Source organism: Garra rufa, chromosome 8 (assembly GCF_049309525.1).
Source record: "Garra rufa chromosome 8, GarRuf1.0, whole genome shotgun sequence".
Taxonomy (NCBI): domain Eukaryota; kingdom Metazoa; phylum Chordata; class Actinopteri; order Cypriniformes; family Cyprinidae; genus Garra; species Garra rufa.
Genome location: NC_133368.1, coordinates 13300104 through 13320312, shown reverse-complemented (window position 1 = coordinate 13320312; position 20209 = coordinate 13300104). Strand labels below are relative to the sequence as shown.

At 47.5% G+C, this 20209-nt stretch overlaps 14 non-coding genes across 14 annotated transcripts; all 14 read left to right on the top strand.

Annotated features, from left to right (window-relative positions):
- The first annotated feature begins 1514 nt into the window (after positions 1-1514).
- On the top strand, positions 1515-1587 carry trnar-ccu (transfer RNA arginine (anticodon CCU)). Its single transcript has one exon. It is a non-coding gene; the product is annotated as a tRNA-Arg (tRNA).
- Positions 1588-2244: 657 nt separating this feature from the next.
- On the top strand, positions 2245-2317 carry trnar-ccu (transfer RNA arginine (anticodon CCU)). Its single transcript has one exon. It is a non-coding gene; the product is annotated as a tRNA-Arg (tRNA).
- Positions 2318-4839: 2522 nt separating this feature from the next.
- trnar-ccu (transfer RNA arginine (anticodon CCU)) lies at positions 4840-4912 on the top strand. The gene has a single exon. It is a non-coding gene; the product is annotated as a tRNA-Arg (tRNA).
- A 657-nt stretch (positions 4913-5569) lies between these two features.
- On the top strand, positions 5570-5642 carry trnar-ccu (transfer RNA arginine (anticodon CCU)). Its single transcript has one exon. It is a non-coding gene; the product is annotated as a tRNA-Arg (tRNA).
- Positions 5643-8164: 2522 nt separating this feature from the next.
- trnar-ccu (transfer RNA arginine (anticodon CCU)) lies at positions 8165-8237 on the top strand. The gene has a single exon. It is a non-coding gene; the product is annotated as a tRNA-Arg (tRNA).
- Positions 8238-10813: 2576 nt separating this feature from the next.
- trnar-ccu (transfer RNA arginine (anticodon CCU)) lies at positions 10814-10886 on the top strand. Its single transcript has one exon. It is a non-coding gene; the product is annotated as a tRNA-Arg (tRNA).
- Positions 10887-12512: 1626 nt separating this feature from the next.
- Positions 12513-12584, top strand: trnal-caa (transfer RNA leucine (anticodon CAA)). The gene has a single exon. It is a non-coding gene; the product is annotated as a tRNA-Leu (tRNA).
- A 288-nt stretch (positions 12585-12872) lies between these two features.
- On the top strand, positions 12873-12944 carry trnam-cau (transfer RNA methionine (anticodon CAU)). Its single transcript has one exon. It is a non-coding gene; the product is annotated as a tRNA-Met (tRNA).
- A 158-nt stretch (positions 12945-13102) lies between these two features.
- Positions 13103-13175, top strand: trnar-ccu (transfer RNA arginine (anticodon CCU)). Its single transcript has one exon. It is a non-coding gene; the product is annotated as a tRNA-Arg (tRNA).
- A 596-nt stretch (positions 13176-13771) lies between these two features.
- On the top strand, positions 13772-13844 carry trnar-ccu (transfer RNA arginine (anticodon CCU)). The gene has a single exon. It is a non-coding gene; the product is annotated as a tRNA-Arg (tRNA).
- Positions 13845-15700: 1856 nt separating this feature from the next.
- On the top strand, positions 15701-15773 carry trnar-ccu (transfer RNA arginine (anticodon CCU)). The gene has a single exon. It is a non-coding gene; the product is annotated as a tRNA-Arg (tRNA).
- Positions 15774-17579: 1806 nt separating this feature from the next.
- Positions 17580-17651, top strand: trnam-cau (transfer RNA methionine (anticodon CAU)). The gene has a single exon. It is a non-coding gene; the product is annotated as a tRNA-Met (tRNA).
- Positions 17652-17809: 158 nt separating this feature from the next.
- trnar-ccu (transfer RNA arginine (anticodon CCU)) lies at positions 17810-17882 on the top strand. The gene has a single exon. It is a non-coding gene; the product is annotated as a tRNA-Arg (tRNA).
- Positions 17883-18478: 596 nt separating this feature from the next.
- Positions 18479-18551, top strand: trnar-ccu (transfer RNA arginine (anticodon CCU)). The gene has a single exon. It is a non-coding gene; the product is annotated as a tRNA-Arg (tRNA).
- The last annotated feature ends 1658 nt before the right edge of the window (positions 18552-20209 follow it).

The window sequence follows — 20209 nt, the reverse complement described above, 5'->3', positions numbered from 1 at the left end:
GTGCACAGGCTCTCCATCAAGACAAGCAGAGTGGCGCAGCGGAAGCGTGCTGGGCCCATAACCCAGAGGTCGATGGATCGAAACCATCCTCTGCTAAGCTTGTGTCACTTTTATATGTGCCCAGGTAATGCAAGACAAGTTAGAAATGTGTGCAAGATTCAAGTTATGTTGAAAAGACCAGTGCACAGGCTCTCCATCAAGACAAGCAGAGTGGCGCAGCGGAAGCGTGCTGGGCCCATAACCCAGAGGTCGATGGATCGAAACCATCCTCTGCTAAGCTTGTGTCACTTTTATATGTGCCCAGGTGCTGCAAGACAAGTTAGAAATGTGTGCAAGATTCAAGTTATGTTGAAAAGACCAGTGCACAGGCTCTCCATCAAGACAAGCAGAGTGGCGCAGCGGAAGCTTGCTGGGCCCATAACCCAGAGGTCGATGGATCGAAACCATCCTCTGCTAAGCTTGTTTCACTTTTATATGTGCCCAGGTGCTGCAAGACAAGTTAGAAATGTGTGTAAGAATCAAGTTATGTTGAAAAGAGCAGTGCACGGGCTCTACATCAAGTCAAGCAAAGTGGCGCAGCGGAAGCGTGCTGGGCCCATAACCCAGAGGTCGATGGATCGAAACCATCCTATGCTAAGCTTGTGTCACTTTTATATGTGCCCAGGTGCTGCAAGACAAGTTAGAAATGTGTGCAAGATTCAAGTTATGTTGAAAAGACCAGTGCACAGGCTCTCCATCAAGACAAGCAGAGTGGCGCAGCGGAAGCTTGCTGGGCCCATAACCCAGAGGTCGATGGATCGAAACCATCCTCTGCTAAGCTTGTTTCACTTTTATACGTGCCCAGGTGCTGCAAGACAAGTTAGAAATGTGTGTAAGAATCAAGTTATGTTGAAAAGAGCAGTGCACGGGCTCTACATCAAGTCAAGCAGAGTGGCGCAGCGGAAGCGTGCTGGGCCCATAACCCAGAGGTCGATGGATCGAAACCATCCTCTGCTAAGCTTGTGTCACTTTTATATGTGCCCAGGTGCTGCAAGACAAGTTAGAAATTTGTGCAAGATTCAAGTTATGTTGAAAAGACCAGTGCACAGGCTCTACATCAAGACAAGCAGAGTGGCGCAGCGGAAGCGTGCTGGGCCCATAACCCAGAGGTCGATGGATCGAAACCATCCTCTGCTAAGCTTGTTTCGCTTTTATATGTGCCCAGGTGCTGCAAGACAAGTTAGAAATGTGTGCAAGAATCAAGTTATGTTGAAAAGACCAGTGCACGGGCTCTACATCAAGGCAAGCAGAGTGGCGCAGCGGAAGCGTGCTGGGCCCATAACCCAGAGGTCGATGGATCGAAACCATCCTCTGCTAAGACTTCTGAGCTTTTATATGACAGAGCCCCCAAAAAAGAGAAATGTTCAGATCCTGTTCATGAAAACCTAAAGTCACTTGGTCCTCTCACAATAGTTGTTCATCCAGAAGCTGAATGAGATGGAGAACTAAAAGAAAAAGTAAACAACTACATGACAGCCCCAGTGGCCTAATGGATAAGGCATTGGCCTCCTAAGCCAGGGATTGTGGGTTTGAGTCCCATCTGGGGTGACTTTCAGCAGAGTGGCGCAGCGAAGGTGTGCTGGGCCCATAACCCAGAGGTCGATGGATTGAAACCATCCTCTGCTAATCTTGTTTCACTTTTATATGTGCCCAGGTGCTGCAAGACAAGTTAGAAATGTGTGCAAGAATCAAGTTATGTTGAAAAGACCAGTGCACGGGCTCTACATCAAGGCAAGCAGAGTGGCGCAGCGGAAGCGTGCTGGGCCCATAACCCAGAGGTCGATGGATCGAAACCATCCTCTGCTAAGCTTTTTTTGCTTTCATATGTGCCCAGGTGCTGCTTAAAGAAACGACGATGCAACTGGTAAACTTGTTGTAATTTGCAAAAAAATTCATACATAATAGACTAGTTAGAAATGTGTGCCAGGCTCAAGTGGTTTTGAAAAGACCGGCGTATGGTACTCTCGTCAAGGAAAGCAGAGTGGCGCAGCGGAAGGGTGCTGGGCCCATAACCCAGAGGTCGATGGTTCGAAACCATCCTCTGCTAAGACTTCTGAGCTTTTATATGACAGAGCCCCCAAAAAAGAGAAATGTTCAGATCCTGTTCATGAAAACCTAAAGTCACTTGGTCCTCTCACAATAGTTGTTCATCCAGAAGCTGAATGAGATGGAGAACTAAAAGAAAAAGTAAACAATTACATGACAGCCCCAGTGGCCTAATGGATAAGGCATTGGCCTCCTAAGCCAGGGATTGTGGGTTCGAGTCCCATCTGGGGTGACTTTCAGCAGAGTGGCGCAGCGAAGGTGAGCTGGGCCCATAACCCAGAGGTCGATGGATTGAAACCATCCTCTGCTAATCTTGTTTCACTTTTATATGTGCCCAAGTGCTGCAAGACAAGTTAGAAAATTGTACAAGAATCATGTTATGTTGAAAAGACCAGTGCACAAGCTCTACGTTAAGTCAAGCAGAGTGGCGCAGCGGAAGCGTGCTGGGCCCATAACCCAGTGGTCGATGGATCGAAACCATCCTCTGCTAAGCTTGTTTCACTTTTATATGTGCCCAAGTGCTGCAAGACAAGTTAGAAATGTGTGCAAGATTCAAGTTATGTTGAAAAGACCAGTGCACAGGCTCTACATCAAGACAAGCAGAGTGGCGCAGCGGAAGCGTGCTGGACCCATAACCCAGAGGTCGATGGATCGAAACCATCCTCTGCTAAGACTTCTGAGCTTGTATATATGACAGAGCCACCAAAAAAGAGAAATCTTCAGAGCCTGTTCGTGAAAACCTAAAGTCACTTGGTCCTCTCACAAAAGTTGTTCATCCAGAAGCTGAATGAGATGAAGAACTACAAGAAAAAGTGAACAGCTGCATGCTGCAAGACAAGTTAGAAACGTGTGCCAGAATCAAGTGATGTTGAAAAGACCAGTGTAGGGGCTCTACATAAAGGTGAGCAGAGTGGCACAGCGGAAGCGTGCTGGGCCCATAACCCAGAGGTCGATGGATCAAAACCATCCTCTGCTAATCTTGTTTCACTTTTATATGTGCCCAAGTGCTGCAAGACAAGTTAGAAAATTGTACAAGAATCATGTTATGTTGAAAAGACCAGTGCACAAGCTCTACGTCAAGTCAAGCAGAGTGGCGCAGCGGAAGCGTGCTGGGCCCATAATCCAGAGGTCGATGGATCGAAACCATCCTTTGCTAAGCTTGTGTCACTTTTATATGTGCCCAGGTAATGCAAGACAAGTTAGAAATGTGTGCAAGATTCAAGTTATGTTGAAAAGACCAGTGCACAGGCTCTCCATCAAGACAAGCAGAGTGGCGCAGCGGAAGCGTGCTGGGCCCATAACCCAGAGGTCGATGGATCGAAACCATCCTCTGCTAAGCTTGTGTCACTTTTATATGTGCCCAGGTAATGCAAGACAAGTTAGAAATGTGTGCAAGATTCAAGTTATGTTGAAAAGACCAGTGCACAGGCTCTCCATCAAGACAAGCAGAGTGGCGCAGCGGAAGCGTGCTGGGCCCATAACCCAGAGGTCGATGGATCGAAACCATCCTCTGCTAAGCTTGTGTCACTTTTATATGTGCCCAGGTGCTGCAAGACAAGTTAGAAATGTGTGCAAGATTCAAGTTATGTTGAAAAGACCAGTGCACAGGCTCTCCATCAAGACAAGCAGAGTGGCGCAGCGGAAGCTTGCTGGGCCCATAACCCAGAGGTCGATGGATCGAAACCATCCTCTGCTAAGCTTGTTTCACTTTTATATGTGCCCAGGTGCTGCAAGACAAGTTAGAAATGTGTGTAAGAATCAAGTTATGTTGAAAAGAGCAGTGCACGGGCTCTACATCAAGTCAAGCAAAGTGGCGCAGCGGAAGCGTGCTGGGCCCATAACCCAGAGGTCGATGGATCGAAACCATCCTATGCTAAGCTTGTGTCACTTTTATATGTGCCCAGGTGCTGCAAGACAAGTTAGAAATGTGTGCAAGATTCAAGTTATGTTGAAAAGACCAGTGCACAGGCTCTCCATCAAGACAAGCAGAGTGGCGCAGCGGAAGCTTGCTGGGCCCATAACCCAGAGGTCGATGGATCGAAACCATCCTCTGCTAAGCTTGTTTCACTTTTATACGTGCCCAGGTGCTGCAAGACAAGTTAGAAATGTGTGTAAGAATCAAGTTATGTTGAAAAGAGCAGTGCACGGGCTCTACATCAAGTCAAGCAGAGTGGCGCAGCGGAAGCGTGCTGGGCCCATAACCCAGAGGTCGATGGATCGAAACCATCCTCTGCTAAGCTTGTGTCACTTTTATATGTGCCCAGGTGCTGCAAGACAAGTTAGAAATTTGTGCAAGATTCAAGTTATGTTGAAAAGACCAGTGCACAGGCTCTACATCAAGACAAGCAGAGTGGCGCAGCGGAAGCGTGCTGGGCCCATAACCCAGAGGTCGATGGATCGAAACCATCCTCTGCTAAGCTTGTTTCGCTTTTATATGTGCCCAGGTGCTGCAAGACAAGTTAGAAATGTGTGCAAGAATCAAGTTATGTTGAAAAGACCAGTGCACGGGCTCTACATCAAGGCAAGCAGAGTGGCGCAGCGGAAGCGTGCTGGGCCCATAACCCAGAGGTCGATGGATCGAAACCATCCTCTGCTAAGACTTCTGAGCTTTTATATGACAGAGCCCCCAAAAAAGAGAAATGTTCAGATCCTGTTCATGAAAACCTAAAGTCACTTGGTCCTCTCACAATAGTTGTTCATCCAGAAGCTGAATGAGATGGAGAACTAAAAGAAAAAGTAAACAACTACATGACAGCCCCAGTGGCCTAATGGATAAGGCATTGGCCTCCTAAGCCAGGGATTGTGGGTTTGAGTCCCATCTGGGGTGACTTTCAGCAGAGTGGCGCAGCGAAGGTGTGCTGGGCCCATAACCCAGAGGTCGATGGATTGAAACCATCCTCTGCTAATCTTGTTTCACTTTTATATGTGCCCAGGTGCTGCAAGACAAGTTAGAAATGTGTGCAAGAATCAAGTTATGTTGAAAAGACCAGTGCACGGGCTCTACATCAAGGCAAGCAGAGTGGCGCAGCGGAAGCGTGCTGGGCCCATAACCCAGAGGTCGATGGATCGAAACCATCCTCTGCTAAGCTTTTTTTGCTTTCATATGTGCCCAGGTGCTGCTTAAAGAAACGACGATGCAACTGGTAAACTTGTTGTAATTTGCAAAAAAATTCATACATAATAGACTAGTTAGAAATGTGTGCCAGGCTCAAGTGGTTTTGAAAAGACCGGCGTATGGTACTCTCGTCAAGGAAAGCAGAGTGGCGCAGCGGAAGGGTGCTGGGCCCATAACCCAGAGGTCGATGGTTCGAAACCATCCTCTGCTAAGACTTCTGAGCTTTTATATGACAGAGCCCCCAAAAAAGAGAAATGTTCAGATCCTGTTCATGAAAACCTAAAGTCACTTGGTCCTCTCACAATAGTTGTTCATCCAGAAGCTGAATGAGATGGAGAACTAAAAGAAAAAGTAAACAATTACATGACAGCCCCAGTGGCCTAATGGATAAGGCATTGGCCTCCTAAGCCAGGGATTGTGGGTTCGAGTCCCATCTGGGGTGACTTTCAGCAGAGTGGCGCAGCGAAGGTGAGCTGGGCCCATAACCCAGAGGTCGATGGATTGAAACCATCCTCTGCTAATCTTGTTTCACTTTTATATGTGCCCAAGTGCTGCAAGACAAGTTAGAAAATTGTACAAGAATCATGTTATGTTGAAAAGACCAGTGCACAAGCTCTACGTTAAGTCAAGCAGAGTGGCGCAGCGGAAGCGTGCTGGGCCCATAACCCAGTGGTCGATGGATCGAAACCATCCTCTGCCAAGCTTGTTTCACTTTTATATGTGCCCAAGTGCTGCAAGACAAGTTAGAAATGTGTGTAAGATTCAAGTTATGTTGAAAAGACCAGTGCACAGGCTCTACATCAAGACAAGCAGAGTGGCGCAGCGGAAGCGTGCTGGACCCATAACCCAGAGGTCGATGGATCGAAACCATCCTCTGCTAAGACTTCTGAGCTTGTATATATGACAGAGCCACCAAAAAAGAGAAATCTTCAGAGCCTGTTCGTGAAAACCTAAAGTCACTTGGTCCTCTCACAAAAGTTGTTCATCCAGAAGCTGAATGAGATGAAGAACTACAAGAAAAAGTGAACAGCTGCATGCTGCAAGACAAGTTAGAAACGTGTGCCAGAATCAAGTGATGTTGAAAAGACCAGTGTACGGGCTCTACATAAAGGTGAGCAGAGTGGCACAGCGGAAGCGTGCTGGGCCCATAACCCAGAGGTCGATGGATCAAAACCATCCTCTGCTAATCTTGTTTCACTTTTATATGTGCCCAAGTGCTGCAAGACAAGTTAGAAAATTGTACAAGAATCATGTTATGTTGAAAAGACCAGTGCACAAGCTCTACGTCAAGTCAAGCAGAGTGGCGCAGCGGAAGCGTGCTGGGCCCATAACCCAGAGGTCGATGGATCGAAAACATCCTTTGCTAAGCTTGTGTCACTTTTATATGTGCCCAGGTAATGCAAGACAAGTTAGAAATGTGTGCAAGATTCAAGTTATGTTGAAAAGACCAGTGCACAGGCTCTCCATCAAGACAAGCAGAGTGGCGCAGCGGAAGCGTGCTGGGCCCATAACCCAGAGGTCGATGGATCGAAACCATCCTCTGCTAAGCTTGTGTCACTTTTATATGTGCCCAGGTAATGCAAGACAAGTTAGAAATGTGTGCAAGATTCAAGTTATGTTGAAAAGACCAGTGCACAGGCTCTCCATCAAGACAAGCAGAGTGGCGCAGCGGAAGCGTGCTGGGCCCATAACCCAGAGGTCGATGGATCGAAACCATTCTCTGTTAAGCTTGTGTCACTTTTATATGTGCCCAGGTGCTGCAAGACAAGTTAGAAATGTGTGCAAGATTCAAGTTATGTTGAAAAGACCAGTGCACAGGCTCTCCATCAAGACAAGCAGAGTGGCGCAGCGGAAGCTTGCTGGGCCCATAACCCAGAGGTCGATGGATCGAAACCATCCTCTGCTAAGCTTGTTTCACTTTTATATGTGCCCAGGTGCTGCAAGACAAGTTAGAAATGTGTGTAAGAATCAAGTTATGTTGAAAAGAGCAGTGCACGGGCTCTACATCAAGTCAAGCAGAGTGGCGCAGCGGAAGCGTGCTGGGCCCATAACCCAGAGGTCGATGGATCGAAACCATCCTCTGCTAAGCTTGTGTCACTTTTATATGTGCCCAGGTGCTGCAAGACAAGTTAGAAATGTGTGCAAGATTCAAGTTATGTTGAAAAGACCAGTGCACAGGCTCTCCATCAAGACAAGCAGAGTGGCGCAGCGGAAGCTTGCTGGGCCCATAACCCAGAGGTCGATGGATCGAAACCATCCTCTGCTAAGCTTGTTTCACTTTTATACGTGCCCAGGTGCTGCAAGACAAGTTAGAAATGTGTGTAAGAATCAAGTTATGTTGAAAAGAGCAGTGCACGGGCTCTACATCAAGTCAAGCAGAGTGGCGCAGCGGAAGCGTGCTGGGCCCATAACCCAGAGGTCGATGGATCGAAACCATCCTCTGCTAAGCTTGTGTCACTTTTATATGTGCCCAGGTGCTGCAAGACAAGTTAGAAATTTGTGCAAGATTCAAGTTATGTTGAAAAGACCAGTGCACAGGCTCTACATCAAGACAAGCAGAGTGGCGCAGCGGAAGCGTCCTGGGCCCATAACCCAGAGGTCGATGGATCGAAACCATCCTCTGCTAAGCTTGTTTCACTTTTAAATGTGCCCAGGTGCTGCAAGACAAGTTAGAAATGTGTGCAAGAATCAAGTTATGTTGAAAAGACCAGTGCACGGGCTCTACATCAAGGCAAGCAGAGTGGCGCAGCGGAAGCGTGCTGGGCCCATAACCCAGAGGTCGATGGATCGAAACCATCCTCTGCTAAGACTTCTGAGCTTTTATATGACAGAGCCCCCAAAAAAGAGAAATGTTCAGATCCTGTTCATGAAAACCTAAAGTCACTTGGTCCTCTCACAATAGTTGTTCATCCAGAAGCTGAATGAGATGGAGAACTAAAAGAAAAAGTAAACAACTACCTGACAGCCCCAGTGGCCTAATGGATAAGGCATTGGCCTCCTAAGCCAGGGATTGTGGGTTCGAGTCCCATCTGGGGTGACTTTCAGCAGAGTGGCGCAGCGAAGGTGTGCTGGGCTCATAACCCAGAGGTCGATGGATTGAAACCATCCTCTGCTAATCTTGTTTCACTTTTATATGTGCCCATGTGCTGCAAGACAAGTTAGAAATATGTGCAAGAATCATGTTATGTTGAAAAGACCAGTGCACAGGTTCTATATCAAGACAAGCAGAGTGGCGCAGCGGAAGCGTGCTGGGCCCATAACCCAGAGGTCGATGGATCGAAACCATCCTCTGCTAAGCTTGTGTCACTTTTATATGTGCCCAGGTAATGCAAGACAAGTTAGAAATGTGTGCAAGATTCAAGTTATGTTGAAAAGACCAGTGCACAGGCTCTCCATCAAGACAAGCAGAGTGGCGCAGCGGAAGCGTGCTTGGCCAATAACCCAGAGGTCGATGGATCGAAACCATCCTCTGCTAAGCTTGTGTCACTTTTATATGTGCCCAGGTAATGCAAGACAAGTTAGAAATGTGTGCAAGATTCAAGTTATGTTGAAAAGACCAGTGCACAGGCTCTCCATCAAGACAAGCAGAGTGGCGCAGCGGAAGCGTGCTGGGCCCATAACCCAGAGGTCGATGGATCGAAACCATCCTCTGCTAAGCTTGTGTCACTTCTATATGTGCCCAGGTGCTGCAAGACAAGTTAGAAATGTGTGCAAGATTCAAGTTATGTTGAAAAGACCAGTGCACAGGCTCTCCATCAAGACAAGCAGAGTGGCGCAGCGAAGGTGTGCTGGGCTCATAACCCAGAGGTCGATGGATTGAAACCATCCTCTGCTAATCTTGTTTCACTTTTATATGTGCCCATGTGCTGCAAGACAAGTTAGAAATATGTGCAAGAATCATGTTATGTTGAAAAGACCAGTGCACAGGTTCTATATCAAGACAAGCAGAGTGGCGCAGCGGAAGCGTGCTGGGCCCATAACCCAGAGGTCGATGGATCGAAACCATCCTCTGCTAAGCTTGTTTCACTTTTATATGTGCCCAAGTGCTGCACGACAAGTTAGAAAATTGTACAAGAATCATGTTATGTTGAAAAGACCAGTGCACAGGCTCTATATCAAGACAAGCAGAGTGGCGCAGCGGAAGCGTGCTGGGCCCATAACCCAGAGGTCGATGGATCGAAACCCTCCTCTGTTAAGCTTGTGTCACTTTTATATGTGCCCAGGTGCTGTAAGACAAGTTAGAAATGTGTGCAAGATTCAAGTTATGTTGAAAAGACCAGTGCACAGGCTCTACATCAAGACAAGCAGAGTGGCGCAGCGGAAGAGTGCTGGGCCCATAACCCAGAGGTCGATGGATCGAAACCATCCTCTGCTGAGCTTGTGTCACTTTTATATGTGCCCAGGTAATGCAAGACAAGTTAGAAATGTGTGCAAGATTCAAGTTATGTTGAAAAGACCAGTGCACAGGCTCTCCATCAAGACAAGCAGAGTGGCGCAGCGGAAGCGTGCTTGGCCAATAACCCAGAGGTCGATGGATCGAAACCATCCTCTGCTAAGCTTGTGTCACTTTTATATGTGCCCAGGTAATGCAAGACAAGTTAGAAATGTGTGCAAGATTCAAGTTATGTTGAAAAGACCAGTGCACAGGCTCTCCATCAAGACAAGCAGAGTGGCGCAGCGGAAGCGTGCTGGGCCCATAACCCAGAGGTCGATGGATCGAAACCATCCTCTGCTAAGCTTGTGTCACTTTTATATGTGCCCAGGTGCTGCAAGACAAGTTAGAAATGTGTGCAAGATTCAAGTTATGTTGAAAAGACCAGTGCACAGGCTCTCCATCAAGACAAGCAGAGTGGCGCAGTGGAAGCTTGCTGGGCCCATAACCCAGAGGTCGATGGATCGAAACCATCCTCTGCTAAGCTTGTTTCACTTTTATACGTGCCCAGGTGCTGCAAGACAAGTTAGAAATGTGTGTAAGAATCAAGTTATGTTGAAAAGAGCAGTGCACGGGCTCTACATCAAGTCAAGCAGAGTGGCGCAGCGGAAGCGTGCTGGGCCCATAACCCAGAGGTCGATGGATCGAAACCATCCTCTGCTAAGCTTGTGTCACTTTTATATGTGCCCAGGTGCTGCAAGACAAGTTAGAAATTTGTGCAAGATTCAAGTTATGTTGAAAAGACCAGTGCACAGGCTCTACATCAAGACAAGCAGAGTGGCGCAGCGGAAGCGTGCTGGGCCCATAACCCAGAGGTCGATGGATCGAAACCATCCTCTGCTAAGCTTGTTTCACTTTTAAATGTGCCCAGGTGCTGCAAGACAAGTTAGAAATGTGTGCAAGAATCAAGTTATGTTGAAAAGACCAGTGCACGGGCTCTACATCAAGGCAAGCAGAGTGGCGCAGCGGAAGCGTGCTGGGCCCATAACCCAGAGGTCGATGGATCGAAACCATCCTCTGCTAAGACTTCTGAGCTTTTATATGACAGAGCCCCCAAAAAAGAGAAATGTTCAGATCCTGTTCATGAAAACCTAAAGTCACTTGGTCCTCTCACAATAGTTGTTCATCCAGAAGCTGAATGAGATGGAGAACTAAAAGAAAAAGTAAACAACTACCTGACAGCCCCAGTGGCCTAATGGATAAGGCATTGGCCTCCTAAGCCAGGGATTGTGGGTTCGAGTCCCATCTGGGGTGACTTTCAGCAGAGTGGCGCAGCGAAGGTGTGCTGGGCTCATAACCCAGAGGTCGATGGATTGAAACCATCCTCTGCTAATCTTGTTTCACTTTTATATGTGCCCATGTGCTGCAAGACAAGTTAGAAATATGTGCAAGAATCATGTTATGTTGAAAAGACCAGTGCACAGGTTCTATATCAAGACAAGCAGAGTGGCGCAGCGGAAGCGTGCTGGGCCCATAACCCAGAGGTCGATGGATCGAAACCATCCTCTGCTAAGCTTGTGTCACTTTTATATGTGCCCAGGTAATGCAAGACAAGTTAGAAATGTGTGCAAGATTCAAGTTATGTTGAAAAGACCAGTGCACAGGCTCTCCATCAAGACAAGCAGAGTGGCGCAGCGGAAGCGTGCTTGGCCAATAACCCAGAGGTCGATGGATCGAAACCATCCTCTGCTAAGCTTGTGTCACTTTTATATGTGCCCAGGTAATGCAAGACAAGTTAGAAATGTGTGCAAGATTCAAGTTATGTTGAAAAGACCAGTGCACAGGCTCTCCATCAAGACAAGCAGAGTGGCGCAGCGGAAGCGTGCTGGGCCCATAACCCAGAGGTCGATGGATCGAAACCATCCTCTGCTAAGCTTGTGTCACTTCTATATGTGCCCAGGTGCTGCAAGACAAGTTAGAAATGTGTGCAAGATTCAAGTTATGTTGAAAAGACCAGTGCACAGGCTCTCCATCAAGACAAGCAGAGTGGCGCAGCGAAGGTGTGCTGGGCTCATAACCCAGAGGTCGATGGATTGAAACCATCCTCTGCTAATCTTGTTTCACTTTTATATGTGCCCATGTGCTGCAAGACAAGTTAGAAATATGTGCAAGAATCATGTTATGTTGAAAAGACCAGTGCACAGGTTCTATATCAAGACAAGCAGAGTGGCGCAGCGGAAGCGTGCTGGGCCCATAACCCAGAGGTCGATGGATCGAAACCATCCTCTGCTAAGCTTGTTTCACTTTTATATGTGCCCAAGTGCTGCACGACAAGTTAGAAAATTGTACAAGAATCATGTTATGTTGAAAAGACCAGTGCACAGGCTCTATATCAAGACAAGCAGAGTGGCGCAGCAGAAGCGTGCTGGGCCCATAACCCAGAGGTCGATGGATCGAAACCCTCCTCTGTTAAGCTTGTGTCACTTTTATATGTGCCCAGGTGCTGTAAGACAAGTTAGAAATGTGTGCAAGATTCAAGTTATGTTGAAAAGACCAGTGCACAGGCTCTACATCAAGACAAGCAGAGTGGCGCAGCGGAAGAGTGCTGGGCCCATAACCCAGAGGTCGATGGATCGAAACCATCCTCTGCTAAGCTTGTGTCACTTTTATATGTGCCCAGGTAATGCAAGACAAGTTAGAAATGTGTGCAAGATTCAAGTTATGTTGAAAAGACCAGTGCACAGGCTCTCCATCAAGACAAGCAGAGTGGCGCAGCGGAAGCGTGCTGGGCCCATAACCCAGAGGTCGATGGATCGAAACCATCCTCTGCTAAGCTTGTGTCACTTTTATATGTGCCCAGGTGCTGCAAGACAAGTTAGAAATGTGTGCAAGATTCAAGTTATGTTGAAAAGACCAGTGCACAGGCTCTCCATCAAGACAAGCAGAGTGGCGCAGCGGAAGCGTGCTGGGCCCAAAACCCAGAGGTCGATGGATCGAAACCATCCTCTGCTAAGCTTGTTTCACTTTTATATGTGCCCAGGTGCTGCAAGACAAGTTAGAAATGTGTGCAAGAATCAAGTTATGTTGAAAAGACCAGTGCACGGGCTCTACATCAAGTCAAGCAGAGTGGCGCAGCGGAAGCGTGCTGGGCCCATAACCCAGAGGTCGATGGATCGAAACCATCCTCTGCTAAGCTTGTGTCACTTTTATATGTGCCCAGGTGCTGCAAGACAAGTTAGAAATTTGTGCAAGATTCAAGTTATGTTGAAAAGACCAGTGCACGGGCTCTACATCAAGGCAAGCAGAGTGGCGCAGCGGAAGCGTGCTGGGCCCATAACCCAGAGGTCGATGGTTCGAAACCATCCTCTGCTAAGACTTCTGAGCTTTTATATGACAGAGCCCCCAAAAAAGAGAAATGTTCAGATCCTGTTCATGAAAACCTAAATTCACTTGGTCCTCTCACAATAGTTGTTCATCCAGAAGCTGAATGAGATGGAGAACTAAAAGAAAAAGTAAACAACTACATGACAGCCCCAGTGGCCTAATTGATAAGGCATTGGCCTCCTAAGCCAGGGATTGTGGGTTCGAGTCCCATCTGGGGTGACTTTCAGCAGAGTGGCGCAGCGAAGGTGTGCTGGGCCCATAACCCAGAGGTCGATGGATTGAAACCATCCTCTGCTAATCTTGTTTCACTTTTATATGTGCCCAAGTGCTGCAAGACAAGTTAGAAATATGTGCAAGAATCATGTTATGTTGAAAAGACCAGTGCACAGGCTCTACATCAAGACAAGCAGAGTGGCGCAGCGGAAGCGTGCTGGGCCCATAACCCAGAGGTCGATAGATCGAAACCATCCTCTGCTAAGCTTGTTTCACTTTTATATGTGCCCAGGTGCTGCAAGACAAGTTAGAAATGTGTGCAAGAATCAAGTTATGTTGAAAAGACCAGTGCACGGGCTCTACATCAAGGCAAGCAGAGTGGCGCAGCGGAAGCGTGCTGGGCCCATAACCCAGAGGTCGATGGATCGAAACCATCCTCTGCTAAGACTTCTGAGCTTTTATATGACAGAGCCCCCAAAAAAGAGAAATGTTCAGATCCTGTTCATGAAAACCTAAAGTCACTTGGTCCTCTCACAATAGTTGTTCATCCAGAAGCTGAATGAGATGGAGAACTAAAAGAAAAAGTAAACAACTACATGACAGCCCCAGTGGCCTAATGGATAAGGCATTGGCCTCCTAAGCCAGGGATTGTGGGTTCGAGTCCCATCTGGGGTGACTTTCAGCAGAGTGGCGCAGCGAAGGTGTGCTGGGCCCATAACCCAGAGGTCGATGGATTGAAACCATCCTCTGCTAATCTTGTTTCACTTTTATATGTGCCCATGTGCTGCAAGACAAGTTAGAAATATGTGCAAGAATCATGTTATGTTGAAAAGACCAGTGCACAGGTTCTATATCAAGACAAGCAGAGTGGCGCAGCGGAAGCGTGCTGGGCCCATAACCCAGAGGTCGATGGATCGAAACCATCCTCTGCTAAGCTTGTTTCACTTTTATATGTGCCCAAGTGCTGCACGACAAGTTAGAAAATTGTACAAGAATCATGTTATGTTGAAAAGACCAGTGCACAGGCTCTATATCAAGACAAGCAGAGTGGCGCAGCGGAAGCGTGCTGGGCCCATAACCCAGAGGTCGATGGATCGAAACCCTCCTCTGTTAAGCTTGTGTCACTTTTATATGTGCCCAGGTGCTGTAAGACAAGTTAGAAATGTGTGCAAGATTCAAGTTATGTTGAAAAGACCAGTGCACAAGCTCTACGTCAAGTCAAGCAGAGTGGCGCAGCGGAAGCGTGCTGGGCCCATAACCCAGAGGTCGATGGATCGAAACCATCCTTTGCTAAGCTTGTGTCACTTTTATATGTGCCCAGGTAATGCAAGACAAGTTAGAAATGTGTGCAAGATTCAAGTTATGTTGAAAAGACCAGTGCACAGGCTCTCCATCAAGACAAGCAGAGTGGCGCAGCGGAAGCGTGCTGGGCCCATAACCCAGAGGTCGATGGATCGAAACCATCCTCTGCTAAGCTTGTGTCACTTTTATATGTGCCCAGGTAATGCAAGACAAGTTAGAAATGTGTGCAAGATTCAAGTTATGTTGAAAAGACCAGTGCACAGGCTCTCCATCAAGACAAGCAGAGTGGCGCAGCGGAAGCGTGCTGGGCCCATAACCCAGAGGTCGATGGATCGAAACCATTCTCTGCTAAGCTTGTGTCACTTTTAAATGTGCCCAGGTGCTGCAAGACAAGTTAGAAATGTGTGCAAGATTCAAGTTATGTTGAAAAGACCAGTGCACAGGCTCTCCATCAAGACAAGCAGAGTGGCGCAGCGGAAGCTTGCTGGGCCCATAACCCAGAGGTCGATGGATCGAAACCATCCTCTGCTAAGCTTGTTTCACTTTTATATGTGCCCAGGTGCTGCAAGACAAGTTAGAAATGTGTGCAAGAATCAAGTTATGTTGAAAAGACCAGTGCACGGGCTCTACATCAAGTCAAGCAGAGTGGCGCAGCGGAAGCGTGCTGGGCCCATAACCCAGAGGTCGATGGATCGAAACCATCCTCTGCTAAGCTTGTGTCACTTTTATATGTGCCCAGGTGCTGCAAGACAAGTTAGAAATTTGTGCAAGATTCAAGTTATGTTGAAAAGACCAGTGCACAGGCTCTACATCAAGACAAGCAGAGTGGCAGAGCGGAAGCGTGCTGGGCCCATAACCCAGAGGTCGATGGATCGAAACCATCCTCTGCTAAGCTTGTTTCACTTTTATATGTGCCCAGGTGCTGCAAGACAAGTTAGAAATGTGTGCAAGAATCAAGTTATGTTGAAAAGACCAGTGCACGGGCTCTACATCAAGGCAAGCAGAGTGGCGCAGCGGAAGCGTGCTGGGCCCATAACCCAGAGGTCGATGGATCGAAACCATCCTCTGCTAAGACTTCTGAGCTTTTATATGACAGAGCCCCCAAAAAAGAGAAATGTTCAGATCCTGTTCATGAAAACCTAAAGTCACTTGGTCCTCTCACAATAGTTGTTCATCCAGAAGCTGAATGAGATGGAGAACTAAAAGAAAAAGTAAACAACTACATGACAGCCCCAGTGGCCTAATGGATAGGGCATTGGCCTCCTAAGCCAGGGATTGTGGGTTCGAGTCCCATCTGGGGTGACTTTCAGCAGAGTGGCGCAGCGAAGGTGTGCTGGGCCCATAACCCAGAGGTCGATGGATTGAAACCATCCTCTGCTAATCTTGTTTCACTTTTATATGTGCCCATGTGCTGCAAGACAAGTTAGAAATATGTGCAAGAATCATGTTATGTTGAAAAGACCAGTGCACAGGTTCTATATCAAGACAAGCAGAGTGGCGCAGCGGAAGTGTGCTGGGCCCATAACCCAGAGGTCGATGGATCGAAACCATCCTCTGCTAAGCTTGTGTCACTTTTATATGTGCCCAGGTAATGCAAGACAAGTTAGAAATGTGTGCAAGATTCAAGTTATGTTGAAAAGACCAGTGCACAGGCTCTCCATCAAGACAAGCAGAGTGGCGCAGCGAAGGTGTGCTGGGCTCATAACCCAGAGGTCGATGGATTGAAACCATCCTCTGCTAATCTTGTTTCACTTTTATATGTGCCCATGTGCTGCAAGACAAGTTAGAAATATGTGCAAGAATCATGTTATGTTGAAAAGACCAGTGCACAGGTTCTATATCAAGACAAGCAGAGTGGCGCAGCGGAAGCGTGCTGGGCCCATAACCCAGAGGTCGATGGATCGAAACCATCCTCTGCTAAGCTTGTGTCACTTTTATATGTGCCCAGGTAATGCAAGACAAGTTAGAAATGTGTGCAAGATTCAAGTTATGTTGAAAAGACCAGTGCACAGGCTCTCCATCAAGACAAGCAGAGTGGCGCAGCGGAAGCGTGCTTGGCCAATAACCCAGAGGTCGATGGATCGAAACCATCCTCTGCTAAGCTTGTGTCACTTTTATATGTGCCCAGGTAATGCAAGACAAGTTAGAAATGTGTGCAAGATTCAAGTTATGTTGAAAAGACCAGTGCACAGGCTCTCCATCAAGACAAGCAGAGTGGCGCAGCGGAAGCGTGCTGGGCCCATAACCCAGAGGTCGATGGATCGAAACCATCCTCTGCTAAGCTTGTGTCACTTCTATATGTGCCCAGGTGCTGCAAGACAAGTTAGAAATGTGTGCAAGATTCAAGTTATGTTGAAAAGACCAGTGCACAGGCTCTCCATCAAGACAAGCAGAGTGGCGCAGCGAAGGTGTGCTGGGCTCATAACCCAGAGGTCGATGGATTGAAACCATCCTCTGCTAATCTTGTTTCACTTTTATATGTGCCCATGTGCTGCAAGACAAGTTAGAAATATGTGCAAGAATCATGTTATGTTGAAAAGACCAGTGCACAGGTTCTATATCAAGACAAGCAGAGTGGCGCAGCGGAAGCGTGCTGGGCCCATAACCCAGAGGTCGATGGATCGAAACCATCCTCTGCTAAGCTTGTTTCACTTTTATATGTGCCCAAGTGCTGCACGACAAGTTAGAAAATTGTACAAGAATCATGTTATGTTGAAAAGACCAGTGCACAGGCTCTATATCAAGACAAGCAGAGTGGCGCAGCGGAAGCGTGCTGGGCCCATAACCCAGAGGTCGATGGATCGAAACCCTCCTCTGTTAAGCTTGTGTCACTTTTATATGTGCCCAGGTGCTGTAAGACAAGTTAGAAATGTGTGCAAGATTCAAGTTATGTTGAAAAGACCAGTGCACAGGCTCTACATCAAGACAAGCAGAGTGGCGCAGCGGAAGAGTGCTGGGCCCATAACCCAGAGGTCGATGGATCGAAACCATCCTCTGCTAAGCTTGTGTCACTTTTATATGTGCCCAGGTAATGCAAGACAAGTTAGAAATGTGTGCAAGATTCAAGTTATGTTGAAAAGACCAGTGCACAGGCTCTCCATCAAGACAAGCAGAGTGGCGCAGCGGAAGCGTGCTGGGCCCATAACCCAGAGGTCGATGGTTCGAAACCATCCTCTGCTAAGACTTCTGAGCTTTTATATGACAGAGCCCCCAAAAAAGAGAAATGTTCAGATCCTGTTCATGAAAACCTAAATTCACTTGGTCCTCTCACAATAGTTGTTCATCCAGAAGCTGAATGAGATGGAGAACTAAAAGAAAAAGTAAACAACTACATGACAGCCCCAGTGGCCTAATGGATAAGGCATTGGCCTCCTAAGCCAGGGATTGTGGGTTCGAGTCCCATCTGGGGTGACTTTCAGCAGAGTGGCGCAGCGAAGGTGTGCTGGGCCCATAACCCAGAGGTCGATGGATTGAAACCATCCTCTGCTAATCTTGTTTCACTTTTATATGTGCCCAAGTGCTGCAAGACAAGTTAGAAATATGTGCAAGAATCATGTTATGTTGAAAAGACCAGTGCACAGGCTCTACATCAAGACAAGCAGAGTGGCGCAGCGGAAGCGTGCTGGGCCCATAACCCAGAGGTCGATAGATCGAAACCATCCTCTGCTAAGCTTGTTTCACTTTTATATGTGCCCAGGTGCTGCAAGACAAGTTAGAAATGTGTGCAAGAATCAAGTTATGTTGAAAAGACCAGTGCACGGGCTCTACATCAAGGCAAGCAGAGTGGCGCAGCGGAAGCGTGCTGGGCCCATAACCCAGAGGTCGATGGATCGAAACCATCCTCTGCTAAGACTTCTGAGCTTTTATATGACAGAGCCCCCAAAAAAGAGAAATGTTCAGATCCTGTTCATGAAAACCTAAAGTCACTTGGTCCTCTCACAATAGTTGTTCATCCAGAAGCTGAATGAGATGGAGAACTAAAAGAAAAAGTAAACAACTACATGACAGCCCCAGTGGCCTAATGGATAAGGCATTGGCCTCCTAAGCCAGGGATTGTGGGTTCGAGTCCCATCTGGGGTGACTTTCAGCAGAGTGGCGCAGCGAAGGTGTGCTGGGCCCATAACCCAGAGGTCGATGGATTGAAACCATCCTCTGCTAATCTTGTTTCACTTTTATATGTGCCCATGTGCTGCAAGACAAGTTAGAAATATGTGCAAGAATCATGTTATGTTGAAAAGACCAGTGCACAGGTTCTATATCAAGACAAGCAGAGTGGCGCAGCGGAAGCGTGCTGGGCCCATAACCCAGAGGTCGATGGATCGAAACCATCCTCTGCTAAGCTTGTTTCACTTTTATATGTGCCCAAGTGCTGCACGACAAGTTAGAAAATTGTACAAGAATCATGTTATGTTGAAAAGACCAGTGCACAGGCTCTATATCAAGACAAGCAGAGTGGCGCAGCGGAAGCGTGCTGGGCCCATAACCCAGAGGTCGATGGATCGAAACCCTCCTCTGTTAAGCTTGTGTCACTTTTATATGTGCCCAGGTGCTGTAAGACAAGTTAGAAATGTGTGCAAGATTCAAGTTATGTTGAAAAGACCAGTGCACAAGCTCTACGTCAAGTCAAGCAGAGTGGCGCAGCGGAAGCGTGCTGGGCCCATAACCCAGAGGTCGATGGATCGAAACCATCCTTTGCTAAGCTTGTGTCACTTTTATATGTGCCCAGGTAATGCAAGACAAGTTAGAAATGTGTGCAAGATTCAAGTTATGTTGAAAAGACCAGTGCACAGGCTCTCCATCAAGACAAGCAGAGTGGCGCAGCGGAAGCGTGCTGGGCCCATAACCCAGAGGTCGATGGATCGAAACCATCCTCTGCTAAGCTTGTGTCACTTTTATATGTGCCCAGGTAATGCAAGACAAGTTAGAAATGTGTGCAAGATTCAAGTTATGTTGAAAAGACCAGTGCACAGGCTCTCCATCAAGACAAGCAGAGTGGCGCAGCGGAAGCGTGCTGGGCCCATAACCCAGAGGTCGATGGATCGAAACCATTCTCTGCTAAGCTTGTGTCACTTTTAAATGTGCCCAGGTGCTGCAAGACAAGTTAGAAATGTGTGCAAGATTCAAGTTATGTTGAAAAGACCAGTGCACAGGCTCTCCATCAAGACAAGCAGAGTGGCGCAGCGGAAGCTTGCTGGGCCCATAACCCAGAGGTCGATGGATCGAAACCATCCTCTGCTAAGCTTGTTTCACTTTTATATGTGCCCAGGTGCTGCAAGACAAGTTAGAAATGTGTGCAAGAATCAAGTTATGTTGAAAAGACCAGTGCACGGGCTCTACATCAAGTCAAGCAGAGTGGCGCAGCGGAAGCGTGCTGGGCCCATAACCCAGAGGTCGATGGATCGAAACCATCCTCTGCTAAGCTTGTGTCACTTTTATATGTGCCCAGGTGCTGCAAGACAAGTTAGAAATTTGTGCAAGATTCAAGTTATGTTGAAAAGACCAGTGCACAGGCTCTACATCAAGACAAGCAGAGTGGCAGAGCGGAAGCGTGCTGGGCCCATAACCCAGAGGTCGATGGATCGAAACCATCCTCTGCTAAGCTTGTTTCACTTTTATATGTGCCCAGGTGCTGCAAGACAAGTTAGAAATGTGTGCAAGAATCAAGTTATGTTGAAAAGACCAGTGCACGGGCTCTACATCAAGGCAAGCAGAGTGGCGCAGCGGAAGCGTGCTGGGCC